This window comes from Cynocephalus volans, chromosome 7 (assembly GCF_027409185.1).
Source record: "Cynocephalus volans isolate mCynVol1 chromosome 7, mCynVol1.pri, whole genome shotgun sequence".
In the NCBI taxonomy this organism is placed as follows: domain Eukaryota; kingdom Metazoa; phylum Chordata; class Mammalia; order Dermoptera; family Cynocephalidae; genus Cynocephalus; species Cynocephalus volans.
In genome coordinates this window covers 69,943,902-69,966,608 of record NC_084466.1, presented here as the reverse complement: position 1 = coordinate 69,966,608, position 22,707 = coordinate 69,943,902, and the positions used below count along the sequence as shown (strand labels likewise).

At 39.2% G+C, this 22,707-nt stretch overlaps 1 protein-coding gene and 1 pseudogene across 1 annotated transcript in view; both read right to left on the bottom strand.

The window, feature by feature from the left end:
- Positions 1-22,707, bottom strand: part of FOXO1 (forkhead box O1) — a 93,763-nt gene that overhangs the window by 60,107 nt on the left and 10,949 nt on the right. The gene's annotated exons all lie outside the window — the stretch shown is intronic.
- Positions 13,395-13,606, bottom strand: LOC134382050 (large ribosomal subunit protein eL38-like; annotated as a pseudogene).

The following is a 22,707-nucleotide window of genomic DNA, read 5'->3' as shown; positions in this document are numbered from 1 at the left end:
ATCTCATCACAAATAAAATGGTGGCTAACCAGGCAACTTGGCAGGGGGAACACTGCACAGGACTTTAATACTTTGTAAAGTTTATCAACTCCACCGAAATTACTTGGAAATTTTGAAAGTATATGGACTTACCCACTCAGAAAATGAGATCACAACATTCAGTGAGAGTGTTTCAGTAACAGAAATACCGTCTGAGAGTTATGCACATAGTTTTTTACATATATAACGAATGTTTCTGGTAATCCATTAGGGAGAAAATTTAACAATATCAATTTCAGTATTAAGATTTGTGTTCTAAAGATCTCTGCCAATAAATTATAAAACATGGTTTCAAATGCTATTTGAAAGTAACAAAATGTCTAGTAATATATAAAGTTTTGATTGGAAAATTTAAGTCAGTAAAAATCATGAAAGTACAAATACTTTTTGCTGTGACAGATCAAGTAGATTTTTAGTAAAGACAATACTGATTAGAGATCTAATGTAATGGAATTACCACAATGAATTGAAAGAATCACAAATAATATATCACGTTAATCTGGATACAAAATGGGGAAAAAAGAGATAAAAGCATTATCATGACTACCATGAATGTGGTATATTGATAAATTATTTATTACGGCCTAGAACTAATTTTTTTTTTTTGTCTTTTTTGTGACCAGCACTCAGCCAGTGAGTGCACCGGCCAGTCCTATATAGGATCCGAACCCGCAGCAGGAGCATCCCTGCGCTCCCAGCGCCACACTCTCCCGAGTGCGCCACGGGCTCGGCCCCGGCCTAGAACTAATTTGACATGCACAAATGTACCAATGATTAAGTACTAAAGGTGACATCCAAAAACTCTAACTCAAGGGATCTTTCTTTCTCCACCTAATGAAAATAAAATAAATATGATATGAACAATTTACATTGCTTGCAGTTCCCAATGCTAATGGATTACTTTTCCAGCAATTCCAGCAAATTCTAAGTGTCCACAATTTCCCACCATTAACACTTAGGACAGTTAGAGCAGAAAATCTGTATGTGGCCTAGTAGAAAATTCTGATGTAAAACAAGAGCTTTTTATAATACCCAAATCTCCATTAGCTTAGATTAAATTAAAAAGACAGTCTAATTTTTGTCAAAGGGGAAAGTGGTTATATGATCTTGTGGTGATTTTACATAAGGCAACTGTCACTTTAAAATATTTTAGGTTTAAATTAAAGGAAAATGTGGCTTGTGACAGATACATTATATAAGTACCAACCTTCCTATTACCATTTGAAGACATGCCTTCACATATACATTGTCAAAAGGAATCCAGGACAATACAGATTATCAACTCTATTTTATAGATACTGGAAGTGAGACAAGAGAGTTTAAATGATGTACTCGAACATGGACCAGGGCAGAAAGTCTTTTTCATCTTTACTACTTTCTATTTTAAAACCTAAAACTATTTTAGAAGATCCCTGCTATATGACATATTCTATTGAGGAAGGATAACCAAAAAAACCAAATCCTAGCCAACAGAAATTCAGGTAATACGATGTATTTTTAACTAATCCCACTCCTCAAAACATTGCAAAAACTTTAAAAGATGTGATATTCACAAGTCTCCTAACAAAGGAAGTAAGTAAGAGCACTGGTCTCAGGCAGTTATGATGGTTAATATAAGTGATATACAGTTTACAAGAATGAAAATCTAATACCTTCTAAAGCCGTCATACCAGTGAGAGAGCTCCTGTCCAACACCCTGCAATGTTCTCTGCTATCAGAGCACATATTTAGTAAAAGAAAGTCTAAATTCATTTTTGTATCACAGGGGTTATAAACAGAATCCATGTCACCAAAGATGCCTAAGTTTTCTTGACTCTACTATGTAGAAGATCCAGATGTAACTCCTTGCACTTGGTGAACTCTCAAATACCCACAGAATGAAAACTAGACTACATAATAAAGTTGATAACTCCATCTATCCCTCTCTTCCAAAAGCTGTCCTCTCAAGGAATGTCCGCATGCTCTTTCAGGTAGGAAAAGATACTTTGTTTCACTTGTACAGACACCAGCCCATGAACTTCCCTAAACTAGGTCCACCAGAATCTGTCCCAGATAATATCAGCCTCTATTCCTTAAAGCTGGAAAACAAACTTTCCTCCATCTAGAGCTATCAACATGCCAAGGGTGACTTCACTGGCAACTGCTCTACATGCAATTGTGGGAAAATAGCCTAAATGATTCAGTTTCAGGAACAGCCTAACAAGAGTTGCTTGACTAACTTGTGGTGTGATAACCCCTGAAAGTACACTTTCCTGAGGGTAACTTCTCAAGATGGTGGCTGGTCCCCTTGTTCTTTTTACTTCCTGGTTCTTCTTCCTCCTCAGGACTTCTGGCCGGCCTTTTTGGCGGGCTTGTCCTGAGCCCACCCCCTTCCGCCACAGGGAAGGGGACAATAAATGCCTTATAAGGAGGTAGTAAAACATAGGCGACGTCCAGGAAGATTATATATCCCATAGTACTCAGCCAAGGAGGAACTGGGGGAGGGATTTGTGCATAAGAGAATAAATTGCTTCCCGTAACCGCCCTGTGTGTGCCTGCCCAACAGATATCTGAATTTGCAAGGTTGCCATTAAAGCCTCTCTTCACCATACCTCGTGTCTCTGTGTCCATTCTTTGGCACTGGACAGGTGAGGGCATTTCTGACAGTAAAGGACTGCAATCTGGCTACAGGGTCTAAAACTCCTAAAATTTCACATCCTCTTTTCTAAATAGAGTTATTACCCCCAGGGGTATCATAGTGTCCAGTAAGAAAAAATGTATACATATGACTCCAGGACATGACACAGCCCTTTCCCAGTTTTTTCTTTCTACCTCCCTCCTCTTTATTTAATTTTCCAGATCTTCAGTGTAATTAACACTGCAATCACCCCTCTTTCTTCTCTAGTTCCATCCACACCCATGCAATTTTACCAATATTTTTCCTCCCCTGTGACTTCCAGAGGAGAAAAAATATTGGTAAAAAAAATTTTTTTTTTACCTAGGCCTCTCAGATTCAGAATACGAGGCCACCACCCCCAACTCTCCCCACCACCATTTGCATCCACCTCACTCATATCTTCATCTCCCCAAGCCCAGACACCCTTGGACACTTTTTTTTTTTTTGTGGCTGGCCAGTACAGGGATACAAATCCCTGACCTTGGTGTTACCAGCACCATGCTCTCTCAAGTGAGCTAACCAGCCAGCCTACCTTGGACACTCTTTAAAATAGCTGGTCTGGACTCTTCCCAGTTGTTAATGGCTTGAAGGATGAAGAAAGGCTGAGGAACTGTTCAAATCAAAGGCAACTAAAGAAAGATAGCACTGTGTTACCCTGGATTGGATTCTGTACCAGGAAAAAAAGAAAGTTGCTATGAAGGACATTATTGGGAAGCTGACAAAATCAGAGCATGGAATAAGAAATACTGTATTAACGATAATTTCCTGAATGTAATAGCTGTGCTATAAATTCATAAGAGATTTCTCTTGTTTTTTAGAAATATACATTGAACCATTAAGGAATTCAGAAGCACCACTTCTATAAGCTACTTTGAACAGGCTGGGGAGAAAAGTGTGTGTGTAAATATATGTATCTATAAATATATATACACACACACAATGCAAGCAAATGTGGTAAAATGTTAAAAATTGGTGAATCTGGGTAAAGGGTATAAGGAAGTTATTTTTAAGTATTCTTTAAGTTTATCTTTTGAAAAGATTTCAAAATAAAAAGTTCTTTTTTTAAAAAGCCCTTTGACAGGACACAAGGAAACTTTTCAGTGTGATGGATATGTTCATTCTCTTGACTGTTGTGACACTTTACAAATGTATACATGTCAAGACTTAATCAAATTGTACTGTTTACACACACACACCTTCAGTCTTCCTGGGTGCTCTCACAACTTGTATCTCAACAAACTTTGTCACCACAGGGCCCTCTCATCCACTTTCTGCACTCTTCCCCCATCCTCCCACAATCCCGAAGAGCTCACTATACTTTCTGAGCTTATCCTCTGGGGGTTTTTTTGTTCATGCTACTACTACTTCCTGGAAAAGGGACAGTGGAATTTGGATTCACACCATCTAGAGTCAAATCTCAGTTGTGACAAATCACATGTTCAAAGAGAAGCCCAGTTTCCTCATCTGCGAAATGGGGACACAGCCACCTACTGACAGGTACAAATGGGAACTGGCAGGGTAGGTGGTTGTGAAGATGAAGTTAACAGAAGTGGGACATATAGAAGTATCTTGTAAACTGAAATAATACAAAATACTGTTGAGTGCCATTACCTCCACTCATCTAAAGCCCTGCACGCTCAGCCTTCTTCCCAAAGTTGTCCTTGGATTCACACAATACTAGTATAGATGCTTTGTGGATCTACCACAATTACTCATAAATGTATCTTGTTACTAAGATACATTCATGCAAACTCTCCAAGGGCAAGTCCTCTGTATGCCTCATCTTCATGTGCCAGCCCAAAGCCTTGCTCATCGTAGAAGCTCAATATTTGAATCCAATAATGTAGTGAACTACAATGATTAGTCCATAATGGTAAAGAGGCACGGCCAACAAATGGCAATGAGTAGCTAAAACAATGAGTTCTAAAACTGCTTAAGTCTTCACAACCTGTAGAGCTATATGAAGTATATGGACGTTGGGCCAACCCACAGTGGCCCTGCCTTCTCAGACCTGGTTGTGGGCCTTGGCTAAAACTTGGGAAGAGACCACAGATCCAAAGTTTCCCCATGGGGCACTGGGTTATGTAAGAGGAAGCTACAGACGAGAAGCTTCAGGGTTAGTAAATGTGTGCTAGTGGAGTAAGCATCAATCATTCTGAAACCAGAGGACCTAGAATGAAGGTGGAAACTGGCAGTCAGGAAGGCTCTGGAAAGAACAAGTAGTCAAGTTTATGCTTTTCTTGTGCTCAGCGCTCAAGCCCATGAACAGATGGTTGATAAGAAGCTTTAATTACATCACATTCAGAATTTTTAACTTACAAAATAATGTCCACCACTTTTTTAAAAATTGATAACATCTTCCACCTTTGTTCCTCCAGAAAGTAAGAGGAGGTTTAAAATGTAAGTAGCTTGGGCCGGCCCCGTGGTGCACTCGGGGGAGTGCAGCGCTTGGGAGCGCAGTGGCACTCCCACTGCGGGTTCGGATCCTATATAGAAATGGCCGGTGCGCTCACTGGCTGAGCGCGGTGTGGGCGACACCATGCCAAGGGTTGTGATCCCCTTACCGGTCACAAAAAGACAAAAAAAAAAAAAATGTAAGTAGCTAAACCAGGAACACCAATCCTTCCATAATGCTAAACATTTTATTCTAGGAATTCAAGTACTGCTAATTAAACAGCAAGGGGAACTGAAACCCTGAGAATCTCTGATTACACAGAGTATCTGGGTGTACTCTACACACATGCAAGCCAGGGGAATCCTTCAAAATGGTGTGAGGTTGTTCTTTTTGATCGTACTGAAGAGCAAAACTTATTTGTCAACACTGGAAAAACCAGGAAAGGCTTGCTGTTTAGTGATTGGTCCAGCAAATGAGGAAAGAGCCTAAAACTATTTTTCCCTTGAAGTGTTGCAAAGCCTACATGCTTTGCTAATACCACTGTCATTTTCTTTGTTCATATCTTTTCAATTTCTTAAATGGGAGGTACATTGCCTTGAGGTACAACACCAAGACTTCCTTGGGGCAACACTGTGCCTGGTATGTGGTTCAGAACAAGAAGGGAAGGGACAATGTCTTCACGCAGGTAGGATGACTTCCACATCCCAAAGAGGTTTACTGAGCTGCAGGGGAATTTTCTGCCTAACATAAGTTATGTGGTGGGAGTGGATAAGTGAGAAAAAAATGAAGCCACCATGGCGAATAAAGGAAAGTGAAATGGACATAAAATCATCATTGCCAAAGTCTTTCTTCCTGTGTTCTCAGTCACGCAGGGACAAGAGAGGCCGGACTTGGGGTCCTGCGAGATGGCAGAGTAGCAGCTTTATAGAAGACAATAAATCCCTACTAAAAGTTTTTATGCCCCAACTTTTCAGCATAACCAAAACAGACCTACCAAGTGGAGCCTAAGTTTAGAGCCACCATTCCATAAATATGAATGAGACCCTCACAGCATATACCAAAGTTAACTCAATGGACCAAAGATTTAAGTGTAAGAATTAATACTATTAAACTCTTAGAAAAAAAGATAAAGTTTAATTAATACTATTAAACTTTTAGAAGATAGGCATAAATCTTTGTGATCCCAGATTAGGTAAATGGTTTCTTAGATATGATACCAAAAGCACGAGCAACAAAAGAAAAAAATATAAACCATACTTCACCAAATTTAAAAACTGTTGTGCTTCAAAGGACACTACCATCATTTGTACACCCTTGTTCACAGCAGCATGATTCACAATAGCCAAGGAGTAGAAGCAACCCAAGTGTCCAATAAACAAGACGTGATAGATAGATATATACACACACACACATTTACATACACATACACATACATACACACACACAATGGAATATGGCACGTGCTGCAACATGGGTAAACCTTCAGGACTTTGTACTAAGTCCTCAAGCAGTCACAAAAGCACAAATACTGTATGATTCCACACATACCAATTACCTAGAGTGGTCAAATTCAAAGGGACAGAAAGCAGAATGGTGGCAGTCAGGGGATAGGGGGAGGAGGGAATGCGGAGTTATTGTGTAACGGGTACAGAGTTTCAGTTTTGCCAGATGAAAAGAATTCTGGAGATGGATGTTGGTGATGGGTTGCACAACAATGTGAAAGCACTTAATGCCACTGAACACTACATTTAAAAGTGGTTAACACAGTATATTTTGTTATGTGTAACTACAATTTTAAAAAAGAAAAGGAAAAAAGGACATCACCACCAAAAAAGTGAAAAGATAACCCACAGAATGAGAGAAATTATTTGCAAATCATACATATGATAAAAGACTTGTACTTAGAATATATAAAAAAACTCTTAAAACTCAGTAATAAAAGGACAAATAACAGTTTAAAAATGGGCAAAGAATCTGTATATTTCTCTAAAGATATACAAACAGCCAATAAGCACATGAAAAGATGTTCAACAACATTAGCAATCAGAAAAATTGGAAAACAAATCCACAATGAGATATCACTTCACACCAACAAGACAGATAATCACAAGTGTTATCGAGGATGTGGAGAAATTAGAATACTCATACTCTGCATGGTAGGAACATAAAATGGTACAATCACTTTGGAAAACAGTTCCTTAAAAGGTTAAACATATATTACCATACGACTCAGCAATTTCACATCTAGGAATACACCCAAACCAAGAGAAATGAAAACATGTGCACACAAAAAAACTATACATGAATGATCACAACAACATTATTCATAATGGCAATAATTCCAAAAAGGGGGACAACTCAAATCTCCATCAACTCAAATGGATAAATAAAATGTAGTATTTCCATATAATGGAATATTATTTGGTAAGAAAAAATAATGAAGTACTGATACAACATGGATGAATCTTGAAAATGTTATGCTAAGTGAAAGAAGCCACTCAGAAAAGATCACATACTGTATGATGCTATTTATGTGATATGTCCAGAAGAGGCAAATCCATAAACACAGAAAGTTGATAAGTAGTTGCCTAGGTCTGAAGGGTGGGAGGGAACAGGGAATGATTGATAATGGGTATGCATTTCTTTGCAGATGATGAAAATGTTCAAAAATTGATCGTGGTGACTGATAGCCGTACAACTCTGTGAATACATTAAAACCACTGAATTGTCCTCTTTAAGTGGGTGAGTTGTATGGTATGTGAATTATATCCCAATAAAGTTGTTATGAAAAAATATGACTGTGGATGTCTTTATCCATTCCATACCTAAAAAATACCTAGTAACAGTAACTTTCTGAATGACAAAGGAAAGAATTCACAAGTCTTAAAATAAATGATAGGAATTCTTCCCCTCATGACAGGCACATATCAGTGGAAAAGCATGCTATACATATTTTGCCAAACACCCAGGGTCATAAAAGTAAAGTTACAAAGCACTGGACCAAACAAAGCACTCACTACTATAATTATGAAAAGTTTTACACCTACTCTCTTAATGAACTATTTTACAATCTAATACTTGACAACAGTTCTTGAACATCAAGCTGTGAGCCCACATGATAGGTGTGTGACAGGATACCAAGATTTGATATTCTATAGCTGTGTGATTTTACAGTGAAATTTAAAGAAGTTTCACTTTTCGAATAAAATTGTTCATGACAAAGTTCCTTTAGAGTTTTCCCAATAACACCACAAAGCTTTGCTTTGTGTTGGGGTAATCTGTAACAGAGGACTCAGCAATTTAACTGGTTCATATCTACACAACTACGTATAAGCACATATAATTGCCTTGCTGCAAAGATAACAAATCTCACTTTTATACTCACAAATGAACAGTCCCATGTTCAATAAAGTGAACACAAACCTAAGAAGCAATAGGAGAATACACACAATTTGTAAGTAACTCTAAGTGTATGATTTTAAAAAGTGGCTTTGGTCCAATTTCTCAAAAAAAATTAAAAAGAAAAAAAAAAACCTCTACAAATTCAACGTCAATTTCGCATCATTCACTAAAATCTAAGACTCTATGCCTAAATTCATATCATTTACAATTCATAACAATTAAATACATAAAACATCTACCTTCTTGTCAGGCATCTGACATTGTTTTATCTGCCTGAAATTAAGTATCAGATGTCAGAAATGCATCAAAAGAACCTTTCAATAAAGAAACCATAAGGCCTAATTCCACATTAACTAATCCAAAAAAAGTTTAGGAAAAATACTGGTCCCCATTCATTGTTACTCCTAGGAAGAAAGAAGATAAGAAGTGTGAGAGAGTTTGGATGTGTTGTCCCCCCCAAACTCATGCGGAAATCTTATCCCCCAATGTGACAGCAGCCACTGGAAGCTGTTTGAGTCATGGGGGCAGATCTCTCATGAATGGATTAATGCTCTCCCTAGGTGGGGGGATTAATGAGTGAGTTCTTGCTCTATTAGCTCCCTCCCCCCTCCCCCTTCCCCCCTCCCCTCCCCCCCTGGCCATGTGATCTGCTTGTACCTGCCGGCCACTTTCCCCCATGAGTAAAAGCAGCCTCAGGCCCACCAGAAGCAGCTGTCCCAGAACAGCAAGCCAAATAAACCTCTGTTCTTTATAAATTACCCAGTCTCAGGTATTTCTGCTACAGCAACACAAAACAGACTAATACAATGTGAACTTAGCATGATAAAATTTTTCTGTAGGCAACTAAGAAGAACAATTACATCACAACCTTCTTTTTATTTAGGGAAAAATTCAATTAACTGTTTCTAACAAAGAGCCCTTTAACACAGAAAGACAACTTTTAAAGATCTACTTCACGGTTTAATACTGCAATCCATGGGGAAGAGAAGCAGGCATTATTTACACTGCTAAGGCTGTTCAAAAAAAAAATCATCATCCTGGTCAGTTTTGTTTTTACTTAGCTTCATAATCTGCTTGTCAAACACTATTGGAATGAATACCCTGCTAAGACTACAATGAAAATTTTTTCACCATGACTCTGGCAGAGTATTTTTACAGATGAAAATTTAGAAGATGTCATGTCTGGGCAATCCCTTAAACTAAATTTCTCACCTCTAATCACTGCTCTCTACAACTGGGCAGGGCTGGTCCCTCCTGCAGGAAGGGCCTCCGGAAGTCAGGCACACCCTCCACTGAGGGCCTACCCTGCTCTCTCAGGGGCCTGACAGTGGTCCCAGCCATCACGATGAGCTATACTTGAACCACTGCCCCCTCCCTGGGGACCCAATACATGCACATCACAGACCCACAGCAGTACATATCTGTAGAAAAAGAGTGGGGTCAGTTAAACCTCTGCCACAACAAGCTATACAACTTTGAGCAAGTTCCTCTACATCTCTGGGTCTCCATTTCCTTGCCTGTAAAATGGTGATGGTAATATCTACCTTGAAAGGTTGCTGTGAGAATGAAATAATGTCTACAACTTGCCTAGCACAGTACCTGGCCCCGAGTACAAGCTGAATAAATGATAATAATTATGAACAATGGCATTTCTTCAACACTGACTCTACTCTGTGCCAGGCATTTAAAGCACCTTATACATATTAACTCATGTAGTTCCCACAACAACACTCCATCATTATTACCCCAATTTATAAGTGAGGAAACTGAGGCATAAAGATTAAGGACTTCACTCACAAGAGAGGAAGTCTGGATTCAAAATCAGACAGAAACATCCCTAGCTCAACACAGGTGGCAGTAAGCAGTGGCTATTGATCCTAGTGTAAAAGCTTACAACAGGTCTCTGCTGGGATTTCACCCTTGACCTTAGTCTTCCTATCTATCAAATTTTAACCAATTCAAAAAACATCAGCCTCCTATTTTCTGCTCTCTGTATATTTTGTTCTATGCAAAAATAATAATAGCTACCATTTATAAAACACTTCCTACACACCAAGCACTGCTCTAGAACACATTTCATAATTTTTTAATTCTCACAACCAATAAGAGTTACTATTTACGTTTTTCAGATGAGAAAAGTGCAGCACAGTGAGTTCAACTGCCCTAATGACAAAGTTGCTAAGTACTGAAAGCACTCCAGCAATGTAACTGGCAAAACCCAAGCTCTTAATTACTCTAGTACACTGACTACCTCAGACTACTAACTTTACGGGGAATAACTGGTTATTTAGTTAACCAATACCATATATTTGTTTGTGTTTATCTGTAAATGGCAGATTAATTACAAATAAGACTAAAATTTTGGAAGCACCACACTTAGGGTCATTTCCAAGTTGCAATACACATCTAACCACCAACAGTTCACTATTTAGTTAAAAATGATATATTGCCAACTTTAAACTTTTTGTATTTTAAAAAATTCTTGAAATCTGGTTTTCTGCCAGCAGAGTTCAGTGCCAGAGAAGACTGGAATATTGTGAAGGGTTCTTTCCCTTTCTGAATTTAGAAACGGCAAGAACTGGTTTAGCCCTTCATGTTTAAGTGAACTAAGTCAGGCACAGAAAGACAAATACCTGAGTTAGCTGGTTAGCTCAGTTGGTTAGAGCATGGTGTTATAACACCAAGGTCAAGAGTTCTGTTCCCTGTATCGGCCAGCTGACAAAAAAAAAAAAAAAAGATAAATACTGCATAATCTTACTCATATGGGGAATCCAAAAAAATAAAATAAAGTGGGTCTCATAGAAGTAGAGAGTAGAATAATGGTTACCAGAGGCTGATGGGGGAGGAGAAGAGGTGAATTAACAGGTACAAAACCATGCTATCTACCATAAGTGAATCACTGTATAGCATATGTACTGTGTACCCGACAAATATGTACAAGTAAATGTTAAAATAAAAAAATAAAGGATTATAGAAAGCTGGGGGAAGGGAAGGATTGGTTTACAATTAGTTTAACATAATGACAGCAGTGAACCAGATCATTTAATTTAAGAACCTGGTAATTTAAAAGTGTGAATTAAAAAAAACACTTGAAAACCTCTGGCATCACCATCATCACCATCATCATAACAAGATAACATATAGGAACATTAAAGTAAAAGGATGTATGAAAACATAATATGAAAAATAAATTATTTTTACTTCCCCTCAAAAAACCGTAATTTGTTACCTTTTAACTGTTTCATGCCCATCATGGGTGAGGAACTATACTCAGGTGTTTCCAGGGACCAATTAGAAGCAAATAGAAATCTGCCCTAAAGAGCTTGCAATCTGATGAGATATGGGGGTAAGAAACTAACACATGAGAAGTTCCCTGAGAAATCATACCTGTTATGGGGAGTCAAAGAAAGAGACCCCATTCAACTGGGGAGGAAATCAAGACAAGCTTTGTGAAGGAGGAAGAAGCAATCAGGGAGGAGGAGGAGGGGGGGGGAAGAGGGAGGAGGAGGGGGGAGGAGCTCCCTGCATAAAGGCATGAACAAACAGGTCTGGGAGACACCGGGCAAAGCACTTGGCCAACATACACCCCAGGGACCTAGGATTTCAGAAGGCAGCAAGGGTCCTAAGAAAACACATGCCCTCTTGTGACAGTGATGGAGGAGGGATGCAAACTCTATATTCACGCCAGGCTGAGGGCACAGGGAGCATAAGAAATTTTGAGATGGAAGTAAGGAGGGAAGGGGCAGCTCACCACCTCAGTAACTGCAAAACAACAGCTGGGACCATAAAAAGGGAAGCGAGGGATATGTAGAAGGTTCAAGAAAGCCAGGGGAGCAACTATATCATCTCTTCGCAGACGTCACAAGCATCTGGGCTGATGGAATACAGGAGGTCTGACCCTCTGACAGTCTAAGCCCTGCATGGCTCTCCCAAAGAGAGAGTGATCTGCCAGCAGCCCAGAGCCCTACACCACTCCTCTAATTTCAGGTGCAGTAAATAGAGATAGTAGTAACTAAGTTAGGAATTCTCTCACTTGTATGTTTCAAATGTTTAAAGTCACTCAGTAAACATGAAATAAAGGAATTTTAGCGGACAAAAAAAGTAGAGTAATTCTGCCTAATGCAGGGTTTCTCAACCTCCCAACATTGACATTTGGGGCCAGATAATTCTTTATTGTGAGAAGTGGGTCCTGTGCACTATACGATGTTTAGCAGCATCTCTGGTCTCTAATCACTAGATGTCAGTAGCAAACCACCACCCCTCCCCACCTCCCAACCTCATGTTATAACAACTAAAAATGTTTCCTGAATTGCCAAAGTCCCAGGGTGGGGGGCAAAAAAACCCAGTTAGGACCACTGCCCCAGTCTTGTATAGAGGAAGAATGTAGAAATACTTGGAATTTTTTCCTTTCTCCCTTCTATCTGAAAAGTCTCTACAAATTAAGGACAGGTAAGACAGCAACCTTTGTCTTATGTGGCAACCCCTATCTTTTGACCCTCACAACAATCCCACGAAGTACTTTTCTCATTTTACATAAGAGGAAATCTATACTTAGAAGTGAACTAGTCCAACTTAAGTTCAGCAAGCTTGAATGGTTTTGGTAAAAATACTAAAGGCTCTAAACACTACAGGACTTCCGCCCCAAGGAGCTCTTTTACTTAAGTAAACAGAAATTCCACTATTTTAAAACAAATAATAATAACCCTGTAGGTAATCCTATGCTAAAATAACACAAGTGCTGTCCATCTATTAAGAATCATTTACTCAAAAAAAGGCTAATGTGCCACCACTTCATACAAGCAACATATGTAAAGGGAGTTAAAACAAAGAATTGCTATAGGCTAACATGATATTTTTTTGAATTTTTAAAATTTTAATACAGTTCAAATCAGTGTGTCAGATTCATTTCAGCTCCTTCACTGCCAAACCTGGGGTCCGGGACTGCTTCAATTTCTCTGCCTTCTCTTTGTCTGTTATGACCAAGGTAAAAGGTATCTGCTGCATCGAACTTTAAACTTCACTTTATCCTTACTTTTCTTGATCTTGACAGATTTGGCATCCTTTTGCCTGGCCATGGGCAGAGAGTCCTTGATTTCCTCAATTTTCCAAGGCATGGCTACCAGGAACACAGAAACAGGGCGCCAATGGCACCGGGCTGTGGATGGCCCTGGACTACCCCCACTTCCCGGCGTACCACTCAAGAGACACTCACAGCCTAACACGATTTTTTAAAAGGATATATGGGAAAGAGAGGGAAGATGAAGATTATTTGGAAGCAGGTCATAAGCCAAGCAATATCTGAGTCTGAAACACGTGCCATTGCCTCTGAACCACATTGTCTCTCTCCACGCACCTTCCAAAGCAAAACTAAGACTTTACCATTGAGGGGACTCCTGGGAGTTACACAGGCTGACGGTCAAGTAAAAGGGGCAGCTTTGGCATCCCACACCCTGATTCTCAGGCCCAGCAACTCTAGGAGGGTGGTCAGAGCAGGTCACTTAGCCCCTCTTGGCCTCAGTTTCCTGTCCATGCAATGAAGATAGTATTGAATGGTAAGGACTGACCAACACTTAGTAAAATGTAGATGACAGCTTGAGAATTTCATTTTGTCCCTGTCCCTTAGGTGAGGGCTCAGTAGCCTTCCTGAAGCTTAAGCTCACTGCAAGAACAGTCTTTTCTGTCCAAATAGGTGTTTGTTATTTCTATCTGTCAACCCTACAGTGTCAACACAAACACGTCCATCCCCCAGTAAAAGGAAGTACTTTTCCTCCATCTTCTAAGCAGTAAGCAGAGGGTGACAGAACCAATAGTACAGCCAATGAGTCCACCCATTCATCTGGCGAGGAAACCATGGAATGACACTGCTTTGCCACACAGTAAGCCATGACTGGGTCACGTGATCATCTCCTCCCAAACATTCATTAATCTTCACCACAAATGCACCAAATTTTTATCCTCGGAGGACATGAAAATTCATTAACCCAAAAGCTCACTGTATCAAAATACTTTTTCATCTTTAAGGGTCTAGTTAACTAGCTGGATGAACCAGTCAGACTATCTTTGGACTGTCAGTATGTGCACTGTTTAGATTGCTAATTAACTCATTATTTGTTAATTTTATTTGACCTTAGTTATTTCCAATTTTAAAGTGAAGTCCTAGTTTTTTCTCTAAGATTCCAAAGATAATCATCCTCTTTGGTGTAGCAAGGTGGTTAAGAGTCAAAGATCAAGACTAAAAACCACTGACATCTTGGTTCCATCACTTATTGTGGGACACTGGACAAGTTACTTAGGTTTCTGTCTCAGTTTCCCCATCTACAAAGTAGGGATAGTACTATATACTGTACACATTTATGAGATTAACTAACACATAAAAAGCACTTACAGCAGAGCCTGGCAAGTTAAGTACACAATAAATATCAGCTACTTTTTACAGCTACTATAATTTCACTGCTCTGAAAAATAGGTAAAATTCTATAGATTTCTCTTTTTGCACATTCCTAAGAATTGCTGGGATATGTAGTAAGTACAACCATAGTCTGTCATCTTCACCTTTGCACTAGCAGCTGTTCTCGTCAAAGGCATCTCTCATGCCTGTGACCACAAACTTGGCAAACTTATCCATTTGGAATCCTAACATGATCAGCTCAGCCCTGTCTCGCTGCCTGGCACATAAAAGGGCCTCAAACCTAATTCCACCCTCTTCCCCTCTCTTTAACAGTATAACTGATCCCCAAGTTCAACACTTCTTGAATCCAATATTCTCTCAAGGAGGAGAACCTGAAAACCATAAACTGCATCTTCATTTCAAAAACCTTAATGCTTCTATTAAAAGTGTGTGTTGCTTAAAATGTGAAAAATGAGGAAAAATATAAAGAAAAAATAACTTACCCATACTACATACAATCCAAATACAACCCACCAGTAACACCTGGGTATATTTCCTCCCAGGTATAGCGATACAAAACCAAAGATACTTCACACAAAATCATATAAAAACTGATTCTCATTATGTTCTGTTCTTTGTGCTGCCAGGTATTTCTCCATCCCATCAGAAGTTCTTCCAAAACACAAAAACAATACAAGTCTCGCAGAGTACCCTTATCAAACCTGCTACAGAATTACCAGGAAAGTTAGGTAATATAGGTCTAGTTGAGTGTTTTGGTGCTTTCTTTGATTACGAACTTTGTTATCTAAAAATGTTCCATATAATCATGAAGCCCATAAGTAAAAAATGAAAGCCCCAGACTCTAAGGTCCTCTGAATTTTAAGTTGAAGTGTTTGGGCTAATGCTAAAATATATAATATGCCATAATTACATAGCTCTGAGCACCCCAACTCGTCCTACAAGTACTTCCCAGAAGTATCATTAACCCCATTTCACAGATGAAGAAGCTAGTGCAGCAGTGACACACCTGTCTAAATATGAATGATCAGATTGCCAATCTAGAGACAGAATCAAAGATTCCTAATATTTACAGCAAAATTACAGACCTGGGTTGTTAGGCTGAGGACATTATAAAAAGCAAATTCCAGACAGAATTCTGATTAGTTCTGAAGTGACCCCAACCCTGGTAATCTAAGGACATCCTCCCAGGGCATGTTAGAAAACATTTTTAACCAGCACCTTTTGTCCAAAGATCTCCAAGCATGTTTTGTAGACACTGGTACTTGCTGACCACTTATCATTGTCCAAAATTACCGGTGGGGAAATTGAGACTAAGGAAACTGAAACACACATGCCCAACAATCCGTGATTAAGACAGGACTAAACACTTCCTTTCCCACTTCACCCCACTCCAAAGAGACAAGTAGGCAAAACTTCCATGTGGACTAAGTGGGGACTTTGTTGCCTCAAACAGAAAGGGAAAAGTTATTGGAAGGGGAAAATGGGGTGGGGGAATGAAAGGAGGACCAATTAGAAACCAGAGATAGGATGGAAGCCAAATCCACCTGGAGCTGGAGAAAACCCATGATGACATGCAACTGAGTCCCATGGGATATACCAGGTCACACATAGAGTAATGGCTCGGGTGCTTCCAAAGTAGTTTATAGGGGGCCGGCTCCGTGGCTCACTCGGGAGAGTGCGACGCTGGTAGCGCCGAGGCCACAGGTTAGGATCCTATATAGGGATGGCGGGTGCGCTCACTGGCTGAGCATGGTGCGGACCACACTGTGCCAAGGGTTGCGATTCCCTTACCGGTCAAAAAAAAAAAAAAGTAGTTTATAGGATTTTAGAGCCCTTGGTATTGGAGATCCCAATACACAAAGCCTGGTTTGACTGGGTCAAACCTCTGCAGTCTCAACATATAAAACGTCAGACCCAAACCACAGGGGCAGCATTCTCTCATCCTCATTCAAGCACAAAAACCAAAAGACCCTGAGAATTTTAACTCCTTTTACTAACTAAAAGACTTCTCCAGTCTATGGTCTCATATTCTCTAGGCCAGAAATTAAAATTAAGAACTTCAGAATGTGAAGGCAGTCAACACTACCCATCTCAAAGTTAATCATTTTAGCATTCAACACAGATGAAACAGAAAGATTGCAGAATTTGCTAAATCAGTCTCTGGCTAGAGACAGAGTTCAGGATTCCTCACCGAAAAGCACAGACACTTTTAGCACAATGAAGACAGCTGATGACAATGCACTCCTAGAATAATACTGAAACAGCTATGATTACTTATCGTGCACCTTAGTATTTCTGCAGGACTTTGTGGTTTGCTCCTCCCAGAAGTCAAATATGGGATAACACATAATGGGATGGATCAGATAGATGCAGATTCGGTGGAAATTTACATCCATACATGTGGACTATCAGATGCCAAAAAGTAGTTAGTAAAAATATATAGTAGGACAGACAAACATACTCATAGATTTTTAGCTTAAAAAGCTAAAATGCACAGAGAACTTCCATTTGGCTCACTCCCCTAAGTTATTCTCCATGGATTTCCTCTTTATGGGCCATGTTTAATGTGGTTTGCAGCTCGTTCATGCACAGAAAGCATTACCATCATCCTCCAAACATTGGTGAGAGTAAACAACGGTCTTCTCAAGGCCTGTGTCCTTATACTTCTCTTCTATGTCCATGTGTGACACAGCATCCAAAAGCAAGTACGGGCTTTCTCAAGCCACCCTACTACGGCACAAGGGCACTGCTGTCTACTTCTTTGGTCATTCCCCATCCAAAACAGAAGACTCAGTTTGGGGTCCTGCATTTTGACAATGATACTTAAATATTATTGTTCTCTGAAAAGCTTATTAAAGAGTTAGGGCTAGTTCGCTAGAAAAAGAAGACTGAGGAGGATTGGTTTCATGTATTTGAAGGGTAAAAAAATTAAGCTAATCCAACGTAGCTCCCAATTTCAGAACCAGAAGGGAGACAGGGGTGGGGATAGGGGGAATTTTAGGAGAAATCAAAGGCTCAATATACAAAACTTTTTAGCAACACAGAATGTAGTGGATTCTCAAAATCTCCAAATGGCCAAGCAAGGACTCCTGCATCAGGCGATAGTTCTAAAATCTCTTCAAACTAAGATTCTAAGATTCTTCATACCTTCTATTACACAGTTCAGTAAATGTGAAAGCCCTTGAGCCAAAACCCAAGAATTAAGAAATAAATCGGAATACCAACACTTTAAGAGAACTCCTACATGGACAACCTGTTAAACATTAAATCTTCTACTTGCAAATACTTCTGAAAGGAGTCAGTTCTACTAATAGTTTAGTGAGTTTCCAAATACAAAAGGGCTGCTGTACTGTACCGAATATAAAACTCACACCAACAACCAGCAAACACCTGTAAAAAAGCTTTTCACTTAATTTACATTAATAGGTTAAGAAAACTTCTTCAAATCACACATTTTAAACAAAGGAGCCTAAAATGAGAAGGCAACAAAGGGGAAATGAAAAAGTTGGGAGGTGGAGTAGGAGGTGACCAGAAACAAGTACACATTAAATATCAGCCATTTAGATTCGTACCTTCGAAAGCCCAGAAGGCTACAATTGGCATTCTTCATCTAGTGGGTAACTGAGGACAGAAAAGACAGACTTTCTACAACCTACATTTTCAACTAGTCTACCCTGAATATCAACCTCAGATGGGAAATGAAAAAATTAATGAACAAAAAGCAAGCTTATCAATGGGTTATTTGGGGGTGTAGGGGAACCATGGTTTTCTGCTTAAAATGCTTAAAGCAAAAGCTGACTTTTATGACTTTTAAAAGGGAAATACTGTAAAATTCTGGCTTCAACAATTTCTCTCCACTTCATCAAATTTTGTTTTTTGTTTTTTTTTTTTTTAAAAAGATGACCAGTAAGGGGATCCTAACCCTTGACTTGGTGTTGTCAGCACCACGCTCTCCCAAGTGAGTTAACCGGCCATCCCTATATAGGGATCCAAACCTGTGGCCCTGGTGTTATCAGCACCACACTCTCCCAAGTGAGCCATGGGCCGGCCCCACTTCATCAAATTTTGGATATTTGAATTGCACGACAATCCAAAGGGTGCGATAGGGCTCAGGACACACCATCCCAAAATGTGGCTTTCGGAGACCAGAATGCCTCCCCATATTTTGATCTGGTTATTCTGAGAAACTGCAGACTAGGAGTAGCCCAGAAAAGTTGACCTTTTGTAAAGTAAATTTACATCTATAAAGGAAATCTACATTAGTAACGTATCTATATCAGGAAGAAGTCTGCTCCACAAAACTTTTATAATCTGAGAAACTTTATCTGCATAACAAGACAACTTTTATTCACTGTACAATTCCTAAACCCTCCCATAACTTCGTTGCCACCACCCCCAGAAGCCCCAAGCCCCATTTTGTTTCTGTAGCTCAGGACTACATATACTTCAGTCATCTGACCCATCTCATATTTTGCAGGACTCCATGCGTATGTGTAATTAAAATGTTTTTTCTTCTCCTGTTAAGCTGCCTTATGTCAATTTAATTCCTAGCTCATCCAAAGAACCTAGAAGGGTGGGGGGAAGCCATTTTTCGCTCCCCTATAGTTTCTGTTGCCTGACGTGGGGCATCCGTCACTGGCTGGGACACTGCTCACTCTGAGACTGCTGCAGCTGCAGGATCCTGGGACCCTGACAAAGCACTGGTGCAGGTAACATTTCTTACCACATCAGGCTCCCAGGTCTGTCCTGCAGAGGCTGGTCAAAGCAAGACTGTTAAGGGTCTCTTTCTCTTTTTTCCCCTTTATCTGCATAATCCCATAACTTGCAGCTCACGATGTTATATAAGCTTCAATCATTTGACCCTTCTTTGAATGTTGTATTTTGTGGGACTCTCGTGTGTACATAATTAAAATGGTTTTTTTCTACTCTTAATCAGCCTTATGTCAACTTAATTTGTAACCCAGCCGAAGAACCTATAGAAGTGTAGAGGAAAGCCATTTTTTTTTGCTTTCCTACAAGGATAATTATTGATAGTGGTTCTGATTACATTCAGGAAACAAAATAACAGATGTAAACTTTTAGTTTGTAGAAGCAAACCACTCCCCTCCTCAGGGGGAAATACAAAAGGGTAAAACAAGTTCCCTCTTAGTTTGACAGCTCTTCTAGGTTGTTGATACTTACCACCTGTAATACTGGTAAAGGCATCACAAAAAGTTCTTTATACCATGTGTCCTTTTTTTTAATTGAAGCATAATTAATCATACATATTTCCAGGTTGGGTTTTTTTGGGTTTTTTTTTTAGTACCATGTGTTCTTAGATGCAGAACAGCTCAAAAATCCTAAAATGTCGACCTAGTCAAAAAATAAATCCAGATTTAAAAAAATAAATATGATTATAGCATGTTCTTAGTATTCTGCACTAACTACTTTCATAGGTTCAGACTTCTATAAAAAGCACGTCCACTCAACCACACCCAGCAGAAATCATTAATACCCTCTTTGTGTGTTCCAATTTTACTTTTTTCCTGTCTTCCTCTGTTGAAAGAGCCAGCATGTGTATTTCCCCACACTATCACAGGAAACAAAACAAGGGAATTCCATCTAAATTGAAGGATGTCAAATTCCCAGGCATAGCCAGCAGGATGTCAAAGGTCATGCCCCATATTTGGCCAAACCAAAATACCATTAATATATTTATAGCCAGAATGAGTAACTATAAATCCAAAACCTTTAACCTGATGAAAAATGGAAGGGACATTAAATTAAGTTTTGTAGGCCTACACAGATATGCTGTCCTAGTAACATACAAGTCCATTTGAACAATAAATGCAGTCTAACAAGTCATCGTGCTCTGATTGGGTCCATGATGTGAAGCACCCTGCACAGGTCTGTGGGAAGGTGGCTACTAACTTGTTTCAGGCCAGAGTTAACAAGACAGCAACCTACGGAAGCAGGGATGCCTCCCCTGGAGAGGTGAGCTTTTACACAAAATGCTTGTCAAAGACTTAAAAGTATAATAAAAGTCAATGTCATTTTTTTTTTTAAGTGAGTCCCTGAAATAGTCTCAGCAAGCCACACGGAAATGAGCTTAGCGGGGCACGTGACTAAGGGGGATTGGGGGTGTTTCCATGTCAAATCCCAGGGCTGTACTCACACAGTTATGGATCACAAAGAATTTCACAGTGAAGAGAATCCCTCTGATGCATTCATTACCTTAGAATCTGAAACATTTTTTCATTTTATCCCTTGAATTTGTTGCCATTACTACTTCTACTCAGTACTCTTTAAAATAAGTTATTTGAAACACAAATAGGGGTGGGGAGTGTAAATGAGGCTTAATCGGAGGTCTCCAAGTTGTCAATCATGATCAAATAGATGACTTCTGTGGTTAAAAGTGTTTTCCTTTCTCTCTTCCTGCCTCTATATAAACACAGGCAGAAGTCATGGTTAGTCTAAGAACCATAACCATCAACAGCTTGATTAAAATGTCTCCATACTTTCATCACAAAGGAAATTAAATAGGGTCCTTCTATGAATATGTTCAGCATCCGATATAACCCAAGATCATTTACACTGTTCAATGGGATCACACAGTACAATAATCATTTTTAAACTTTTTCTTACAAGTTCTGCTTCTAAGGCATGCAATCACAAATGGTAGTGAATTCACAAACTGACTTCAAACACACACCTTCCAATAGTTTGTGGGGGGAAAACATTCAGCATGAACATGGGCTACATCTGTATGAATATAATATTCTCTGGATTTTATTCTACATCTCCCACACCCTCCACTTTTAGGTCAAAATAAAACAGTCACACTAAGGAATGTGATGGTACAAACTTTAATTTTCAAACTATTCATTAAATGGTTTGAAACTCAACTAAACTGAACAGATCACTTTAAGAATATTTACTTCCAAGGTAGGCACCACAGGGAGAATTTCAGGCTAAAAAGATCATGAACAGGGCAGTCTCTGATAGGGAAGTTACAGGATCAATTCCAGGGCACCAACCTATACACTCAAGAGCAGGCAGGGTAATCCTTGAAGCTTGTGACAATCATGCTTTTAAATTTTTATTTAAATAATCTGGATTATGCTTTCTTTTTATTATTTCAGTATATTCTCAGTGTAACTCAGATCATTAAAGTTGTCAAAATGGCATTTCAAGAAATAAAGCACCTTAAAGAAACATCCCAGGATTTTCGGACTGTAACCCTACAACACAACTACAGAGCAGTGTGGTCACAGCTGGGGAAGTCAATTACAGAACCAAAAAAGCGGATGTAAATCACGTAAAAACACACCCAATTATAGGAATTTCTAACCCTGATAAATTTCCTTGCATTAAGTTTTTATTAGTTATACCAAATACTTCTGGAAAGAACAAAAAAAGCAACAGAAACCATTTTGATGACCTCCTCTAAAATGTAAAGCCAGCAAAGGTGTTTTAAATTAGTGTTATACTGATGATAACACCAAGGTCAAAAGGGTTTGGATCCCCGTACTGGCCAGCCACCAAAAAATAAATAAATAAAATAAGATTTAGGGTTATATCATAATCATAAAGTCTTCAAGTTAATACAAATGCATGTTAACAAATATAAATCTAGGTCCTACATCATTTTATTTCACAAATTCAAGAAACTGCTCCAGGCACACAGGTAACTGAAGAGCAGAGAAGTATAGGAATCTTTCACATTCTATGTATACACATCATAATGGGCCGAAAAGAGAAAATTAAATTGTAAAGGTTAAAGAAGAGAGACCAATTCAGTCACAGATTACAGAACTCTCTAGCAGT